The sequence below is a fragment of the Cyprinus carpio genome, chromosome B23, assembly GCF_018340385.1.
Source record: "Cyprinus carpio isolate SPL01 chromosome B23, ASM1834038v1, whole genome shotgun sequence".
NCBI lineage: Eukaryota > Metazoa > Chordata > Actinopteri > Cypriniformes > Cyprinidae > Cyprinus > Cyprinus carpio.
Genome location: NC_056619.1, coordinates 21,867,808 through 21,874,780, shown reverse-complemented (window position 1 = coordinate 21,874,780; position 6,973 = coordinate 21,867,808). Strand labels below are relative to the sequence as shown.

At 30.6% G+C, this 6,973-nt stretch overlaps 1 long non-coding RNA gene across 1 annotated transcript; it reads left to right on the top strand.

The window, feature by feature from the left end:
• The first annotated feature begins 2,433 nt into the window (after window positions 1-2,433).
• Window positions 2,434-5,933, top strand: LOC122141990. The gene is made up of 3 exons (XR_006158264.1): window positions 2,434-2,731; window positions 5,185-5,277; window positions 5,377-5,933. It is a non-coding gene; the product is annotated as an uncharacterized LOC122141990 (long non-coding RNA).
• The last annotated feature ends 1,040 nt before the right edge of the window (window positions 5,934-6,973 follow it).

Below are 6,973 nucleotides of genomic sequence, written 5' to 3'. Positions count from 1 at the left end.
TGACCATATCCAAAATATCAAAACTCAAAATATGTAATTTTATCACTATAGTCATCACTGAAACACGGCTGTTTTGTTCACCGCACGCACTCGCTGACTGAATTCTTTGGCTATTCTCTCATCAGTCAACATAGTGAAGATGTACGAATGTGAGTAAGATATTTATTTCACAGAGTAAACAGCTTTAGTGATTATTATGGGAGTTATTGAGAGTGCTTAAACTCTCTAGACTGAAGTGAAAATGTTCTTTGATAATGTAAACGTTCTTTACTCTATAATGAAAGTGTTATAGGCTAATTAGTAACTTGCAATGTTTTTTATTAAATTCACATTAAATACAAAGTCAGTTGGATTAAAAATATTTTATGGTATGACACCCATATCTGATACTTAAGTAAAAAGACAGATTTTTATGCATAATTAATAGATTACACTATTAGGCTACTTTGCCCATCACCCACATCAACAAACATAATCTATAAAAATGCAAAATGCATTTACATACACATATTTGAGAATTGAGATATTTCATGATATAGTTTGGGAATATTTCTAATAAAAATTAAAATATGAATAAAACATAAGCCTATAACAGTGTGACATAACAAGCATGAGACCCCCCCCCCCCACACACACACACACTTGTGTCCTCTCAAAAATGAGTGCATGACACTACAATACAAGATTATTTGTCAAATAAAAGAAACATGATAAACCATTCATTTTACTTGAAATTGTTAAAGATTACTTTTAAATGTACGTCCTAAGCACGTGGTTTTCTAGCGTATTTTATTTAACTTCTCAGGTAATATCAATGGTATGACCTATTTCAGATCAAACTTACAACAACAATATTCATATACACACATATTTAATTGTTTGATCAAAATTATTGCTAGGGGCAATTTAGTAGTCGCTGGATATCGGTAGGGACGTGTACCGAGCATCACTACATTCTATGCACTTGATTTATTGAAATGCTTTAGACGAGTAGCTTTTTGTACATTTTTATTCCATTAAAGTGTTTTATTAGGCCTAATTAGGAGAAGAAGAGAGCAGTCTGCAAAAGTAAGTACTTCAGCCTGCTTTAATACTCCTCCTTCACATCTGCTGAAAAAGAGGAAGCAACAAATTTGAAGAGAATGCATTTTATTGCGACATCCTAGAGTGCTTTAACCACAGAGACCCGGGCCACACATCTGGATGAAGATGGTGAATCAGAGCCGCAGGATGGCGCAGGGTTACGCGTCCGGCTGCCATCATGATCTCCTCAAACACACATTACTGCGGCTTTCAACAACAAAGTTACGAAACCTTTGAGGTTTACCAGCAACTTCTTTAATGGCCTCCCAGAAGAGCTCGCGCTAATAATGAGATTTTTCAGATATTTGGACATTTCTACTAAGAGACTGGACAATTAGGACAGATTCGGAGCTGATTTATTTGGGCTTTTCTGCTTGTTTGTTGATATGGAAAGGGAGACAGTGTCCCGGGGGAATAATAGTTTGCATAGTTCATTCAGAGCCAATGATAGTCTGCATCAACAAAATTCCAACAAAATACTTTTCATGTGAGTGCATGCTTTACTTACAAATTTTAATAACCCTGAAATTGTGCAAATAATTATATATATATAATATATATATATATAACCCTGAAATTATATATATATATATATATATATATATATATATATATATATATATATATATAACTCTACTGACACTAAAAAATGAACAAATAAATAAATGTTAATAAAAATTTATAATTTTTTTATAAAAAAAAACTAAATTACTAAATCTTTAAAATTTAAATGAAAACAAAAATAAAATAAAAAATAAAATAAAAAATAATTAAAATATGTAACTAATTATATATATATATATATATATGTGTGTGTGTGTGTGTGTGTGTGTAATATACATTACTTAACATTAACTGAAATACAATTTAAAAGTGGTGTACTACAAGACCTAAAATAGAAATAAAAATGAATAAATCTATATTGACACTTAAAAATGAATAATAAAAATGACAAAAATAAATAAAACTATAATAAAATAAAATAACACTGGAAAATGATACATACACACACACACACACACACACACACACACACATATATATATATATATATATATATATATATATATATAACCGATAATTAATTGAACATTAACTGAAGTAACAAAGTATTACAAAAATGAACGTGACGTACTAAAATAACTAAAACTAAAATGAAAATAAAAATTTAATTAGACCATTAACATCAAAAACTAATAAAAATTATAAACACAACTAAATTATTAAAATTGTCCTCATTTGTAAGTCACTTTGGATAAAAGCCTCTGCTAAATGACAAAATGTAAATGTAAACTTATGATGAAATAAATGTAAAATGGTGTAGTTGTGTGCTCTACCAGCAGGGGCGCAGTGTGGAAGCTACTCAGCTAAACCACCGTAGGGTTTGCTGATATCTGATTGGCTGGGTGTGACTTTGGTAAAAGGGGGTGTGGTTTGATTCAGTTGCTTCTTTGGGAAGTTAGCATTATGGCTAACCCCTAATAGGTGTTTTGGTATCTAATAGTTCAAGGCTTGAGGAGAGACGTGTTGGCTTGTAGACCAACATGCAACGTTACTAGAAAAACACCAGGCCGAATGATGTCATGGGATTATTATTTTTATATTACGCCCGTATGATCTGTGCAGGCCCAAGTGCCTCATCCTGCAGGTAGGCCGAGATCTCATGAGAACCTACTTACATGAGCTGATTACAGAGCAATCAGCACAGATAATCTGCTGAGCTCATATCTTCAGCAATTACCCTCACAGCTACTCTACACAAACACAGATTAAACACAATCACCACAGAACAGCTCTACGCATCCAACGGTTACCGGCAGGTTGTTTGTAAATGCTTTCTTCGGCTTAGTGGCTCATTTGAGACCCTTCAGACACAAATCTGTCTCCTCTGAGCTGAATTCATTGTGTCTTCAAGACTCCGTGGGTGTGGTCTGCTTTATTGTCAATTCTTCCACATGTACAGCACATACATACAGAGAATTGAAATTGCGTTACTCTCAGACCCCCGGTGCATACAGATAACACTAACAGAAGAGCCTAAAAATCTAGATCATATATAAAATATAAGATACAACTATACAATAAGGAAATGTAAAAAAGACATAAAAAAAAAAAAAGTTAAATAAAGCAGCACAAGGCACATGGCAGATAGAGTGCAAACCAGTGAACAAACAGTGCAGATAAAAAGGTTTTTAGTGCAAAAAAAAGCTTATTCAGTCTGATTAAAGTGACACAAGGGCTCAAGAGCAGTTATTTTATTTAACTGACTGATGAGGTGGTAGAATGAAGTCAGTTCCATGGTGAATGAGGTAGTGAGCAGACCAATGCTGCACAAAGTGACTGGTCTTGCCTTCATATTCGAAGGGAGCATCTCACTGAAGTGGAATCTAAGTGATTGTGTTAATATTTTGAATTAGATTTTATTTTTATATTTTCTGTCTTCACTTTAATGTTTTTGTCATTTTTATTATATATATATATATATATATATATATATATATATATATATATATATATATATATATATATATATATTTTAAACATGCCTACATAATTTTTTTATGTGTTAGTTTTAGCTTATTTGGTTTCAGTTATTTCAGTACCTAAACTTAAAAAATGAGAAATGTTGCATTGTAAACTTTTTTCAGTTGTCACTTTTATATTTTATTTTATATTAGTTAATGCTTATTTTTATTTTATTTTAAGTAACAAAAATACTTTTTAATGGTTTTAATTTTAGTGTTGCTTAACAACAATAATCATATTTGCCTTAAAATTTGCCATTAGTATGTTGTATAGCTAATATTGGATGTGTTAATGTAATTTTTTAATAATAAAAAAAATAAATCCATCATGCAAAAATTTGCTGAAGTAGTCAGTTGTTAATTGAATTAAACATTTGTTTATTTAACAAATATTTTATTTTATTTTATTGTATTTTATTAATGTATTTTTTTATTGTTATTTACTGAACATGCCACATTGTTTTCTCTGTAAATAACATATGTGATGTCATATATTCAATCATTTGTTTATTTAACAATATTAAAATATTTTTAAATTGTTTAATATTATTCTTATATATATATATATATATTATATATATATATATATATATTATATATATATATATATATATATATATATATATATATATATATATATATATATATATATATATATATATCATTCTTATTTAAAACAAATTATACAATTTGCATAACAACCTGAATTATTTTGGTTAAAAAACTGACATGCATTTTTTAGTATCTGTCATGTCATTTGTGTTTTAATGCCAGCAGCATTTTTGAGTCTATGATGCATTAAAATGCTGTCTAGGCGGCTCACCAGGTTCTGGAACAGTGCCTCAATCTTGGTCAGATATCGTTTAATTGCGTCCAACGAGGTTTCCACCTGATCTCCTCAGCCCTGATTGTGATAGCAGACCATGTCGTGACTAAACTCCGGCCAAAACACATCACATCATCAGATCAAAAAACAAACCCACATCCCTACATCATACCTGTGTCTCCAGCAAACTCTGACCTTCAACTCATTTACTGTGGTTTAAATCCTGAATAAGTTTTAAAAGAATTCATATGGACATAAATACCTATTTTATTGTTTTAATGATGTTTGTTTTTGTTTTTTTTTCTCCTTCTGAGAGCTTAACGGTATGGTCATCTGCCACACAGTTATAGAAATATATAAATAAAACGTATTATTGCTGTATGTTTTACAAGAAAATACGATTTCAGTTGTTGATTTTGTTTTCTGTATAATTATTTGTGAAATAATATGTGACACTGAAGACTGGAGTAAAATTCAGCTTTGCATCACAGCAATAAATGTCATTTTAAAGTATATTAGAAATCCAGTATTTTAGATTGCAATAATATTAGATAATATTACAATAAAGAGACTTGATACCAATCTTTTAAACAGAGTAGCTATATAGAAAATATTCACCTAACTCTGATCTATAACTTATTCAAATGTTGTTTCTTATAATTTAAAATCTTAAATCTTAATCTTATAAATCTTAAAATTTCATATGGACATATAGATTTATTTTATAGCGTTTCAATTAATTTTCTTTAGTCCTTTTGAGAGCTTGAACTGATATGATCACTGTGAAGTACCAGCATTGACACTTTTTGCCGAGGACTTGCAAAAATGTAATGCTTCTTAAAGGTAAGCAAAGACATTTTTCATGCATTTTTCACTTCCCCTAACATTTCCATCTGACGCTCATCATCAGTTGCATGTTGTGCTGCTCCTCTCCACCTCTAGATGTCCCCAGAGCGCACCTGGAGTTTCCATCAGGCCTGAGCCTTTCCACAATCTTCTAAATCTGTTTCTCCTTTGAAAGATTAAAGTCAGATGAGTCAAGCCCTTCAGAAGCCCATCGAGCAGATAAAGAGGGGATTGTGAGATGCAGCGAGACTGCGCTCGGTTGAGTCTGATTGCATGACTCAGACTCTAGTATACTCAAGAACTGTGTGGGCAAATCCAGGTTGATGAAGCTTACAAGACAATCAAAATATCCTGCCTGATGTTACAAAACATCTGTCCGCTGGGTGGTCCAGTCGACTTGTGTGACTAATGGGAAAATATGTGATGGAGAAGAGTCTAAAAGTCTGAAAATGTTCAATTGTTTTTTAATTTATTGTAAAATGTTGAGTCACAGTTTATCAGGGAAACAATACGAGTTAGAATTTGAATAGAAAGATTGTAGATGATATAAAAAGCACAAAAAAACAAAAGATCTGTCTACAAAATATATAAATTTATGATTTTTTTTGTAAATAAAGGAATTAATACTTTTATTCAGCAAGGGTGCATTACACTGAACAAAAGTGAGAGTACAGACATTTATAATGTTACAAAATATTTCAAAAATCTTAATGCTGTTCTTTTGAGCTCTATTCATAAAATCATCTTGGAAAAACAAAATATCAGTTTCCACAAAACATATGAAGCAGCACAAATGTTTTCAACATTGACAATAATCAGCAGCAAATCAGCATATTAAGACTGATTTCTGAAGGATCATGTGACACTGAAGACTGGAGTAATGATGAGCTTTGATCACAGGAATAAATTACACTTTAAAATATATTACAATAGAAAATGGTTATTATAAACCTTAATATTTAACTTTTTTTTTTTTTTTAAAAAATATATTAATTTTGGAGTTTTTGTGCATTAGTTAGAGCATTTTTTTTTATTTTATTTTTTTGAGGTTTTTATATTGTGGCATTTTCTGCATCCTATTTATTGCTTTACTCAAACATATTTGTTAAAAGCTAAACTTACTATAAAAGTCTCATTAGCATCATATCATCAGTTTTCCATGATAGCATGCATAGTAGCTAAATTAAGCATGCTTTTACCAAATTTCAAAATAAATGTGACCCTGGAGCACAAAAGCAGTCTTAAGTCTCTGGGGTATATTTGTAACAATAGCCAAAAATACATTGTATGGGTCAAAATTATTGATTTTTATTTTATGCCACAAATCATTAGGATATTAAGTGAAGATCATGCTCCATGAAGATATTTTGCAAATTTCCTACTGTAAATATATTAAAACTTAATTATTGGTTAGTAATATGCATTGCTAAGAACACATCTGGACAACCTTAAAGGTGATTTTCTCAATATTTTGATTTTTTTTGTCCCCTTAGATTCCAGATTTTCAAATAGTTGTATCTCACCCAAATATTGCCCGATCATAACAAACCATACATCAATGGAAAGCTTCTTTATTCAGCTTTCCGGTGCTGTATAAATCTTAATTTTGAAAAATGTATACTTAAGACTGATTTTGTGGTCCTGGGTCACAAATATGTCTTGTGAGAACCAGAATATGGATTCAGTGTTTGTG